Source organism: Polypterus senegalus, chromosome 3 (genome assembly GCF_016835505.1).
Source record: "Polypterus senegalus isolate Bchr_013 chromosome 3, ASM1683550v1, whole genome shotgun sequence".
Taxonomy (NCBI): Eukaryota; Metazoa; Chordata; class Cladistia; order Polypteriformes; family Polypteridae; genus Polypterus; species Polypterus senegalus.
The window spans coordinates 26694142-26707765 of NC_053156.1; the positions used below are offsets into that span (position 1 = coordinate 26694142).

Here is a 13624-nt window from a genome sequence, read left to right on the forward strand (position 1 = left end):
TTTACCTGACCTGTGCCATAGGTATATTGTAGGCTGCCGTTAGACCCTTCTCTCAACAACAGACGCGAGTCCTTCCCACGGGCACTTTTGGGCATTATGGGGGAGGCAAGTTTTGTAAAAAATACAATCAAGTGTCACCTCACTGCCCTAAACCAGCACACTCCAGCTAGGAGTGTTTCGAGGGGCAGCAAAGGTCGCAAGGAAACGCATTCTGTCACTGCGACATGTTCAAATAAATAGAATCAAATATAACTAACAGAACTTTTGTAAAAAAAACATCGAAGGCTACAGGAAGGAGACGCCGATCCAGTTTATCCAGTGAGAGTACGTAGGCTTTGTAAAAAGTTGTTTTGAAAGTGACATTTTTCGAGTAACGAGTCTCAAAGGAATACATATTGTATATTAGCTACATAAATAAGTGAAATATGAACACGGCAAGCATGCAATATATGTTTCACAGTTGAGACAAGAGAGATACACTTTAAATCCGCTAAACAGATAAAGTGCCTAAACTTTCTAAGTAACAGCAGTGGACCTTAAAGCGAATAACAAACTAAACAAAGAGTGGAAGTCAAAGTTGAAATAGTTCATGAGAGGGCGCTTAATTCCTTAAGGGGAGGAGCTCGTGACTTTTTTGTCTTTCCGAACGGAATCTATCAAACAAGTCAACGTGTGTCTCCGCAGAACGTTTGAAAACTTTGTTATCATCAGTTCGCTAAAGAAATGACAGGAGCGCAGCGCATGTCCTCGACTGCTGCTAATCTCAAGGTAAGCGTGACACGCGACAGCCTCGGGCTTTGCATGCCTATAAGGAAACTGTTGGAGTTGATAAGCTTAAAGGGGGAAAATGTAAACCGAGCAGCACCGCTTAGTAAAAGCGGCGCAGACAGGCTTGATAGTTACTCGCTACCCAGAAGTAACAGAGCAGCCTGTAAACGGACACGAGGACACCAAGAAACGCGGCATCGGCGGGGCTTCATCGCGTGATATTCAGAAGTTGTGCAAGGATCTTCTGTGGTTTACATCGGAGGCCATATGGCTTAAGCGTTGGATATTCCGCTTACTGTTTCACACAGTGTCTCACTTCTAGGCTGTTCACACATCGGTTAAACGGTTTATTTCGAGAATTTCGCATACTCGAATGGCTGCAGCAAATGTACTACCTCGGCATGTTTGAGTGGGTGTAAAGGGCTGTGGGTGTGATTGCGTGTGGGAGTGCCCAGGAGTGTGTGTGGGAGTATGCCATGCGAAATACGGGCACCCCTTCTATGACTGCTGAAGGCTTCTCGTCCCTTGCTCGGAGGGGGTGGGCTTCGACTGGCAGCAGGTGTGTACTCGAAATCCTCCAATCCATCCTCCCGTTATCTGTAACTCACATTAATGAAAAGTATGAAATGTAAACTGAAGAGTATATTCGTCAGTTTTAAATTATTGGCAATTTTGCTTATGCTAGTTACAATAAATGGTCAAATAAACATTATTATTATTATTATTATTATTATTATTATTATTATTATTATTAAGCAGTAATATTTAAATATGTTAATTTAGAATAAAATTGTAATAATTTTAGACCAAGAAAAACATTATCAATTATTAATCCATGTTTCGAATCCTAGAGTCGCACATTCCTAAAATTAAATGTGCCAAAAACGTTTTACAGAATTGAATGGTTTCTTATCAAGTAATAGCTCTACAGGAAACTACACAACCCAATAAAATGGGAGGGAGTTTGATCTTATCCAGATGTACAGTAAAACAGGAGCCAGAGCTGGACGGGGCAACAGTCCATTACAAGGCACGCTCAGATATCTGGATGTGGTCAGCGTGATGTTCCACAAAATGAACAATGGGATTATCATATGTATTTATTTATTTGTTTTTTTATTTCCTTGTAACTGAGTTTATGTTGTGCATTTGATATTCGCCAAGCACTGTTTTTGTATTAAGAAAACTGCTAAAACTGACAAAAAGTACAACCTGATATCTATCTAATTTCTATATTGCTCCCAAAACACAGAATCTGGGAAATAACAGTTCACTTAATTAGTCCAGGAGTCGCAATTAAAAACAGAAGCTGGTTGGAAGAAAAACCTGTTTGAGAGCCTCTGATCTATTATATAATGTCCTTAATATTTATCTTTAATATAGTGTATTTAATATCTATCCAACATATTGTGCCTTTCCTATCTATCTATCTATCTATCTATCTATCTAATCTATCTAGTACCTTTCATATCTATCTATCTATAGATCGAAGTAGTCCTAAAAGAATGTGAATCAAAGACACTTCCATTTATTTTACAGTTTTTCTCGATTGGTTTGGCTCATTTCTTGAAACCGAGATGACATTCTCAAAACCATAAGGTCATTTGGCCAAACAGTCTTACAGTGCTGCCCAACATTATAGCTCACTAGCAAAACAAATATCTTACCCCAAACTCTTCGTCCATGCTTCAAAAGCAGATTCCTTTCCCATATAAAAGGTCAGTACAGTCAGAATAGCACAGATCCTTCTCAATTGCCTTGGCACATGTGCATTCATTTAGTGCTTTTGTCAGAATACCCCGGATGGTTTAGCACAACACCATGGATCCCCTGCAAAAGCTCATATCTCTCCCAAAAGAGTTTATCCATGTGTCAAAACTAAATATCCTTCCCATATAAATAGTCAATGCCCCCAAAATGCATTATACCTTTGGCATTGTTTAAGCACTGCAAGTCAAAATGCTTAGACGTTTTGTCACTGAGGCACAGGTCTAGCAACAGAATACCACTATGAATAAAACCAAAAGATTTCACAGTAAAATCAGCCTCCAATAAACCACTCATACTCAAGGAAACTGTAAACATTTTTATTCGTACAAAGAAATGTTAACATTAGAGAACATACTGTGAAAAGAAAACATATACAGGATTCTGTAAATGTGAACAGTTATAAACACAAACAAAAAACCAAAAAAACTCTAGCCCACCATACTGTAAATAAAGTCTCAGAACTATAGTACAGTAATATTTTCAGTGGTCGCCATTGTCACCCTCTCTTTCCTGGCCACCATCCTCATCCTCCTGGCCATCGACGCTGCTCTCTGTCAGGCCATAAATTCTCATCCACATCGCAACGGATATTTTCTCGTGCGATGCAGCGAGGGAAGAAACGGCGTGAATGTCTCAACCATCCCCTACATTGATCCCCTGTGATGTCCTCACATGCAGCATCCATTGCATGCAGCAGGGCCCTCTGGTCTTGAGCCTGATGCTCATACACCCTCCACCTCCAAGCTGAAAAAACTCCTCAATTGGATTCAGGAAAGGAGAGTAAGGTGGAAGAAACTCCATTAGCATCCGGGGATGGGTGGTGAACCAGGTTCTGATGCGTGGGCCGTGGTGGAAGTTTACATTATCCCACACAATGACATAATGTGGTAGCTGAGGTCCTTCTACACCTCTCTCATTTTCTGGGATCAGATCAGTATAAAGGTGGTCCAAAAAATTGAGGAGCTTTTGTGTATTGTAGGGCCCTAAACTGGGAATGTGTGTGGCCACACCTCTTTCTGATATAGCGGCACACATTGTTATATTTGCTCCTCGCTGGCCTGGGACATCCACAGTGGCTCGGTGGCCAATGATGTTACGGCCACACCTTCGACCTTTGGCCAGGTTGAAGCCAGCTTCATCAACGAACACTAGGATGTGAGGGGTTTCGTTGCCTTCTAATGCCATAATTCTCTACAATAGAATAGAAATAAATCTAATTAGTCAAGTAGAGACAGATACTGCAGGGAGGATCTAAAGTACTGTACAAACAGGGAGTGGGAAACTGAAGACAATTTCTAGGAAAAATGCTCTAGTCACACAAAGCTGGATTCTGAAGGTGAAAAGGATAACGCAAAACAAAAAAACAGTGGTAACCATGTCTTACTGTAATAGTGTTACAATGATAGACAACCAGTAGTTGACTTACATGCACATACTGGTACCGCAGCCCTTTCACTCTGTCAGAGTTTCTCTCAAATGGTACCCTGTAAATCTGTTTCATGGTCATCTGATGTTTCTTCAATACCCGGTCTATTGTGGAGATGCTGATAGAGTTTATATTTTGGAACATTACATTGTCTAGCAGGATTGCATTACGAATCTGTCTCAGTGTGATGGCATTATTTGCAATGACCATGTTGCATATTTCTTGTTCTTGTTGTTCATTTAGAAGTTTTCTTCTTCCACCCACTTGAGGCTGTCGTCCAATCCTAGACATACAAGTCAAAGGTCAACACTGTAAATTTGTTACAAAATGAGTTACCAATGTAATTGTACTGCTGTCTTATGGTACTAGAAGTGTGATGCACTGCACAGTGACTGGAATACTATTCACAGTATTTTCTCCATTTTTTTGTCTTTGTCATTTTTATAGTATCATATAACATCACATGACGATATTACAGTACTCTAGGCCTACACACACACCAACACTGAATAGTTCAATAGCATAGTTCTGTACCTGTTTTCCCTGCGAAAGGTTTGGATGATGGAGGAGACTGTAGACCGAGGCACATTAGGCTGCACTCGGTGACCTGCCTCTGCCATTGTGAGGCGATGGTTTATGACGTGGTCAATAAGGGTGGCCCGGATTTCATCTGGGACATCATGGTGCCTCCGTGCTCCTCGGCCTCTTCCCCCTATTCCTCCACGCATTCTCACTCCTCCTCTTCCTCTTCTTCTTCCTCCTCTTCCTCGAGCAGGAAGTTGCTGTTGTACTTGGCGAGGTGCTTCCATGTTCACACTGCAAATGAAACTGGCCCCGCGCCAAGCTCTGTCTATATACTTTTGGCAGCAGTCATAATCATAGACAACACCTGTCAGGTATCTGAACAACCTGTTTGATTGGTCATCTGAGATGTGGGAAACTGCTCCTTCGTGAGTTCTAATTTCACCTGATTGATTGTCAAGTACTGTCATAACTTTATCAAATGTTCCAAGATATTCTTTCATGGTATTATATCTTTGACTAATTTTGACAGTTGAACAGACAATTGTGCATATGATGACTTACACAATGAAACCATGCTGATATGTTTTGGAGTGAGTGACCATTTCACTGAAAAATCAACTAATCAGTTTAGATCGGCAAGATCTATTTATTTGGAAAATGTGCTAAATGTGGGCTCATTGTGCTAACTGTAGCTACTTGTACATAATCATTTGAAAAGAAGCACAGAGTCACTTGAGACATGTACTAAAGCATTTGCAATTTGATTAAACCAATGAAAAATGACATTCTGTTGTGAACAATTGCAAGGTGGTTTGGAGATTTGTCCATGTTATTTTGAGAATGTCATCTCGGTTTCAGGAAATGAGACAAACCAATCGAGAAAAACTGTAATCTAAAAGGAAAATAAGGGTTTATGTACAGGATGCAGGGTGACTTATTGTCCAAGAAATATGCAAAATCATTGTAGAAGACTTTGCAACTCATGTGTCATTTCTGTGTTTCCTCTTCTTCTTTTTCTTTTTTCATTGTGGCCATAACTTCCACTTTTTCTGATTCACTTATCCATGCAGGGTGACATTCCCCATTTTTACTTTTCAAGGTGACTCTCTTTATCTGGTCCTTCTCCTTTTTAGTGGTCGAAACTCATGGCAAACCTAACTTTGTAATTCACTTTTAGTAATATCTGACAGTTGACTGCTGTAATTCACTGGAATTCACTGCAACTTGATTTTTTTCTAAAATATCATTTTCAATAAAGGCAGATTCAGGCCGTTAATACTGATTTACTGTTGTAGAACAGTAGCAGAAAGTGGCTTACTGTGTAAAACTGACATGCATAGTAATAAGGAAATACTCAAACAATGGCAAAAGTGCAATCGACATGTCGGCTAACGGAAGACTGGCAATGGGGGACAGGAAATCCAAACAGCCTTGTGGTGTAGTTAGTGGCTGTTAGACTTCAGACCACTAGGTTAGCTGTACAATTCAAATCAGCTCATTTGAGTTCAGTTGTTATATAATTGTAATTTGTAAAAATTCTGCACTAATTTGGAGTGTTCATAAAAAATGTAATGATTTACTCCAAAAGGTACATAATAAATGAGAAGAGTTGCATCACAAATTTGAAATATTACAATTTGTGCTTTAAATTAAATGTTTAAAGTCTAAATATGCTCAAATGTAATACAGATTTGTCATTTTGCACCCTCTAATGCTGGGCTCAATCCCTAGTAAAGAATCAAAACTCAAAAATAACATCACATTTATAATCACTGACCTTGAAATGGTCTCAAATGATACCCGCCATACTTACATTTGAAATTTGTCATTTTGAAATTTCTGGGTGTGGCTCTTGGAGGGACTAGGACCACCGAAAAAGAGTCAAATATCAAACATATTACCATATTAGTGATCATCCATCCATCCATCCATTATCCAAACCTTTATATCCTAACTACAGGGTCACAGGGGTCTGCTGGAGCCAGTCCCAGCCAACACAGGACGCAAGGCAGGAAACAAACCCCAGCCAGGGCGCCAACCCACCGCAGGGCGCGCACACACACACACACACACACACCAAGCACACACCAGGGACAATTTAGAATCGCCAATACACCTAACCTGCATGTCTTTGGACTGTGGAAGGAAATCCACCCGGACACGGGGAGAACATGCAAACTCCACGCAAGGAGGACCCGGGAAGTGAACCCAGGTCTTATTAGTTATCAGCAACCTCAAAATAAGCATAAAACGACTCTCCACGTGACCACATTAACAATCACCACTTTCTCAAAGATTGGCGAAAAGGACTAACTTTGACCCCCTGTGTCCAATTAGGGGGTGAACCCCTAGAGTCGGTGGATGTGGCCTGCACGACTTCGAGTCCTTCTGACCATTTCTGCTGAGGACACCGATTGGTTAACTCTATCACAAAGGTGTAACTTTCTGTACAAAACAGCGTCCAAAAATCCCCTATAAATGAGGTCCAAAATTGGGGTGAACTCCAAAAAGCTCGATGTGTTGCATAAGTAGACATCAAGACACGTGTGACAGATTTCTTGTACCGCTGAATCAGGAGGTTCTGTACAAAAAATGCTCAAGTGATTTCAAAGTGTTCATAAGTAATTCTTATAAATGCAATATATCCATCCATCCATTTTCCCAACCTGCTTATCCAGAGGAGAGTCACATAGTAATTGTAATATGCAGAATCAGTGCCCGCATGTGGTGCATTGTGATGGGGGTGATCACCTCAGGTGGCACTGCGCAGCGTTTCTGTTTGGCGATGTGGTGTTTAGTGCGGCTGCCTCAGAGATTCAGTTTCCTGACTTTGAATGCCATCTGTGCAGAGTTTGCATGTTCTCCCTGTGTCCATGTGTGCTTTGTTAGGTGTCTCAGTTTTTCTCCGTTCCAGATGTGTTATAGAATCTTTGGGAACTTTAAATTGGCCTAGTATGAGTGAGTGCACAGGCATTACCTTCCTGCCTCAACTCGATGTTGCCAGGGTAGGCTCTCAAATTGTATGATCCACGTTTGAGGATGTTGTGCTATGGAGAACTTCACACAATTACATGAATGTCTTTAGACTTTATTATTAAGGTACACTGGTTTAGTGCCTGTAGGGGTGGACAGTATGGCTAAAAATTGATCAGGTCAGGTCAGGTTGAGGGTATACAGTTGTACAGCACATTACAGCACCCACCACACAACGAAACAGCTCGGGATCTTGGATGGCAACCCCCCCATGGCAGACACGCGGTCCACTCCCACTCTCCAGAAATGACCCTCTATCTGCCGCAGCCGGATGTTATGTGGGCGTCCCCCTTGGCCTGGTCCAGCCATTCGGGCCCTCAACAATGAGGATTCTGTGAGCCGGATTACCCTTAGGTAATCTCGCCACATGGCCGTAGTGCTGTGACTGACGCTCCCTCACAATGCAGGTAATGTGCCTCATTCGGGACTCCTAGAGCAACCGAACGTTTGACACAACGCCAAACCAGCAGCACCCAAGGATTCTCCAAAGAGACACAGGACCAAAGGAGTCCAGTCTTCACCTCAGGTCACTGGATAGCATCCATGTCTCGCAATCATATAGCAAGACAGGAAGCACCAGGACTCTAAAGACTTGGACCTTCGTCCTTTTGCAGAGATATCAGGAGTGTCACACTCCCCTTTCCAGCGACCTCATTACCCCCCCATGCTCTCCCAATCTGTCTACTGACTTCATAAGAAGAGTCACCAGAGACATGAATGTCACTGCCGAGGTAAGTAAACCTCTCAACAAGGTTGACACTCTCTCTGTAGACAGACACACTGCTGATGGCCATACCTAAGAGGTCATTAAAGGCCTGGATGTTGGTTTATATCAGGACCCTTACAAGCCCAGAAACTCAGACTCCTCACTCATCTCTCGAGAGCCCTGATCAGAGCCTCCATTGACTCTGTGAAAATCACAGCATCATCATCAAGTCAAGATTAGTGAATCTCTCTTCACCAACAGATGCCCCACAGCCACTGGATCCCACAACCCTGCCCAACACCCAGTCCATGCAAGCATCTAACAGAGTAGGAGCAAAACACACCCCTGATGAACCCCAGAATCAACTGGGAAAAACACAGAGGTTCTGCCTCCACTCTACACAGAACTCACAGTCCCAGTGTACAGGCTGGCCATGATAATCCAGTAACCTTGGAAATTGGTGTCCATCCATCCATCCATCATCCAACCCGCTATATCCTAACTACAGGGTCACGGGGTTCTGCTGGAGCCAATCCCAGCCAACACAGAGCCCAAGGCAGGAAGCAAACCCCGGGCAGGGTGCCAGCCCATCGCAGGGCACGCACACACACACCCACACACCAAGCGCACACTAGGGACAATTTAGAATCACCAATGCACCTACACTGCATGTCTTTGGACCGTGGAGGAAACCAACGTAGACACGGGGAGAACATGCAAACTCCACGCAGGGAGGACCCGGGAAGCAAACCCGGGTCTCCTACCTGCGAGGCAGCAGTGCTACCCACTGCACCACTGTGCCGCCCAAATTGGTGTCATGATATAATTAAAATTTATCATGGTTGCGGTATATATCATGGTATAATTTCTGTTCATATACTATTCAGACTGAATCTAATTTAGGTGTCTCTGCTGGCCCAATTTCATCGGTTAACAGTGGGTGATAATTCTTTATGTAGCACTTCAATGGGTGGGAAACCACTTCAACCTCCACTGATGTGCAGCATCCATGTGGATGATGTGATGGCAGCCATTTTTGCACTGGTAACACTCACCTCGCATGAGCTGTTAGGTAGTGAAGTGATGAGAGAGATAGCAAATTAGAGACAGGGATGATTAGGGGGCCAGAATAACTAGGCCATGGTGGGTGATTTAACGTGGACATCGGAGTACACCCTACTGTTTATGAAGGATGCCCAGGGACCTGTTATGACCACAGAGAGTCAGGACCTCGGTTTTATGTTTCATCTGAAGGACGGTGCCATTTTTACAGCACGGCGTCTCCATCACTGCACTGTGGCATTGGGATTCACATTCAGATTACCATAAGGTAAACACCCCCTACTGGCCTTGCCACCTCTTCCAGCAACAACCCAAGATTTGCCTAGGTGGTCTCCCATCCCACTACTGACCAGGCCTGAACCTGCTTAGCTTCAGGTGGGTGACCCCTTCTGAAGAGGAGGTGGTCAGGCTGCTGTTCTTGCTTTGATGTTTTCTTTTCATTTTAGTCAATAGAAGTAATTTCAAAATATATGTACTGTTCATTATAATAATAAGAAGTACTGAAAAGAAATAAATAAACACATATTACACATGCTTTTTAAGGCAGATAATCTTAGAAAATATGTGTACTCTATAGACTATACATTTAGAGTAAAATGAAACGAGACTGGCAATAAAAAATAAGCACTCCAAAGCTATTATTTCTAATTCCTCTGGTTTGTCCTTGAACAATAATAAGCAAGCATAACTCAACTTTAACATTGCTTTTCAAAACCTCTTTGTTAACACAAAGAAAAATAAAAAAATGAAACCATAGAAAATGTTCATCTCCATTGACTGAATCCTGCCTCAGCAGAGGCTTTCACAGCAAGCCCTACAATCCACCCTGCTAAAGAAAGCTTCACACTTTCACACTGCTGAAATTAAATGATCTCAAGAGAATACTTTTCATTTTTCAAAATCCTCTGTTGTCAGTGGAAAATGTCTTCAAAAAGATATTCTAATGAAATATTGTTATTTGTACCAAACAAAATTTCTTCCATTTCATTGCTTTCTCACTTTGAAGATATATAGCATGTCAACTTAGAAAATTGCTGGATGCAGTGCAGTATTTGGGGTGTCTGCCCAGTTGCAACCCCCGTATAATAATAAACAGTACAATAAAGAAAAATGGCCACGTAGGACTCAAAACCATACAAAGTAAGAGTTCCTTCCTTGCATGTCTTGAAGGCAGGCAGTATGGAGAGCTCCATCTCGCTGCGTCGCTCGGGTTAAAAGATGACTTCCATGTCTCTGCACCTTGGCCTGCAACTGGAAAGGGCGGGACTTCACCTGCCAGGCAGGGGTGGGGCTAGGCATTGACTTCAGGCTACAGCTCTGTGCTGTGGAAGAAATTAAAGACACGTTTAGTGACAGCGCCCTCTCCTGCCTGGTAGTGGCTTCCCTGACCCGACTGGGAGGACCCCAAAGGTGTATGCATGACAAGCAATTCCAGGGTTGGATTAACCATTAAGCAAAATAAGTACGTTTAGGGCATCAAGGAAAGGAAGGCACCACCAAAATTGTTCAAATCGCTGGATTTACCATAGAACATATGGTGCAAAACTGCGAATGGTGCAGCTGAACCAGATTGCACAAAAAAATGAAAAAATGACATATATATCTATACATTCAGAGGAGAGTTGGGATCCGAGAGACTGTGTTTGTGTGTTTGTGGAGGGATGGAGAGTTAAGGCAGGTGGGGGAGTCACGTGATCATCCCCCCCCTCCCTCCCTTCACGTCATTTCATTCACTTCATTTCGCTCTGAGTTGAGCTCCGCAGCTGACGTGGTTTTGCCGTTCTTTTTCCTTAGTGTTAAGTCCCCTCTCCTTTACTGATTTACTGTTTACTAGACGCAGTACTTACTGAATAGAATTTTTTCCTATAGTGTTTCTACTTAGTGTTTCTTAGTGTTTAGTAGACGCGGTGTGCCGGTGTTCCCGGCGGTGTTGCGGTTTACTGTTACTTTCTACTTCGTTTTTGTACTTTAGTGTTTAGTAGACTTTTACTTTATCTCATTCCAACTACAGCAACTGCAGCAAAGCGCACGTGGTCTGCTAGTTTATATATATATATATATATATATATATATATATATATATATATATATATATATATATATATATATCTCGCTTCTCTTGCCCACCCCCGTGTTTGGTTTATTGGATATACAATTTAAAGAGATTGTTATTTTCTTGGGAATTGTTACATGATGCTTGTCTGCCAAAAGCAATCCAACAACTGCTAGGTTAGATGTCTGTGAACTTATTTTAAATGATGGCTCACTGCCTTGTCTTGCGTGACGTTGTAAAAACAATAATTATCCTTTATTTCCGGCCCCGGGCATGGTTAAATGTCTTTCTTGCAGGACGCATAACGCTGCTCACTTTGCCTTTCGATCATTTTACAGCCTGTATAGCCGCTGTCCTTTTTGTCACTTTGTGTCTCTGCTGCTCACGTTGTGATCGTTTCTCCATGATTATTAATATACACCTGACCGAATTGTGTTTTCTTTGAAATTAAACTTGTTGTTGCTTTAACTGTTGTGGGACCACAGATCCTCATAGCGTATGGTCCATTATTGTGTAAATCTACGTTTTGTGCATTGAATGATGCGAATGCGAAAAGACTTTGTTTTCTGCTCTTTGCCTTTTATTTCTGACCTCGCTTTGTCGTGCTATTTTTTCAATTACACCTGGTCCTGATGATTAATTTCTTTTTGTTTGCGCTAATGCAATCTTTTAGTCATCGATGTTTCATTTATAACGTATTGTCCTTTATATGTTTTATATGCACTTTGACTCCGTATCTGTGTGTGTTGCGTGCCTTTACACTACTGATTTTTTTTTTTTTGCTGGCCGTGCTCTGATTGTTTGTAAGTAGGGTATGTGTTCAAGAATCTCATGCACTACATCCCCGCAAGACAGTCCGTGGCCATTCTCTTTGTCTCGCGGGTCTTTTATTTCTCTTCCGTGATCTTAACGTGAAGATCACGTATCATCTCCTAGTCCTTCCCTCCCACAGGATTTTTTTTATAATATATACAGTGGTGTGAAAAACTATTTGCCCCTTCCTGATTTCTTATTCTTTTGCATGTTTGTCACACGAAATGTTTCTGATCATCAAACACATTTAACCATTAGTCAAATATAACACAAGTAAACACAAAATACAGTTTTTAAATGATGGTTTTTATTATTTAGGGAGAAAAAAAATCCAAACCTACATGGCCCTGTGTGAAAAAGTAATTGCCCCCGAACCTAATAACTGGTTGGGCCACCCTTAGCAGCAATAACTGAAATCAAGCGTTTGCGATAACTTGCAATGAGTCTTTTACAGCGCTCTGGAGGAATTTTGGCCCACTCATCTTTGCAGAATTGTTGTAATTCAGCTTTATTTGAGGGTTTTCTAACATGAACCGCCTTTTTAAGGTCATGCCATAGCATCTCAATTGGATTCAGGTCAGGACTTTGACTAGGCCACTCCAAAGTCTTCATTTTGTTTTTCTTCAGCCATTCAGAGGTGGATTTGCTGGTGTGTTTTGGGTCATTGTCCTGTTGCAGCACCCAAGATCGCTTCAGCTTGAGTTGACGAACAGATGGCGGACATTCTCCTTTAGGATTTTTGGTAGACAGTAGAATTCATGGTTCCATCTATCACAGCAAGCCTTCCAGGTCCTGAAGCAGCAAAACAACCCCAGACCATCACACTACCACCACAATATTTTACTGTTGGTATGATGTTCTTTTTCTGAAATGCTGTGTTCCTTTTACGCCAGATGTAACGAGACATTTGCCTTCCAAAAAGTTCAACTTTTGTCTCATCAGTCCACAAGGTATTTTCCCAAAAGTCTTGGCAATCATTGAGATGTTTCTTAGCAAAATTGAGACGAGCCCTAATGTTCTTTTTGCTTAACAGTGGTTTGCGTCTTGGAAATCTGCCATGCAGGCCATTTTTGCCCAGTCTCTTTCTTATGGTGGAGTCGTGAACACTGACCTTAATTGAGGCAAGTGAGGCCTGCAGTTCTTTAGACGTTGTCCTGGGGTCTTTGTGACCTCTCGGATGAGTCGTCTCTGCGCTCTTGGGGTAATTTTAGTCGGCCGGCCACTCCTGGGAAGGTTCACCACTGTTCCATGTTTTTGACATTTGTGGATAATGGCTCTCACTGTGGTTCGCTGGAGTCCCAAAGCTTTAGAAATGGCTTTATAACCTTTACCAGACTGATAGATCTCAATTACTTCTGTTCTCATTTGTTCCTGAATTTCTTTGGATCTTGGCATGATGTCTAGCTTTTGAGGTGCTTTTGGTCTACTTCTCTGTGTCAGGCAGCTCCTATTGAAGTGATTTCTTGAT

General features: G+C 42.0%; 1 protein-coding gene across 1 annotated transcript in view; it reads left to right on the forward strand.

Moving 5' to 3' along the window:
* The first annotated feature begins 656 nt into the window (after positions 1-656).
* The window catches only part of LOC120524949 (calcitonin gene-related peptide type 1 receptor-like), a 115790-nt gene continuing 102822 nt past the window's right edge, over positions 657-13624 (forward strand). The window contains exon 1 of the mRNA XM_039746845.1: positions 657-768. The gene's annotated coding sequence lies outside the window, so the exon portion shown is untranslated. The remainder of the gene's footprint in view (positions 769-13624) is intronic.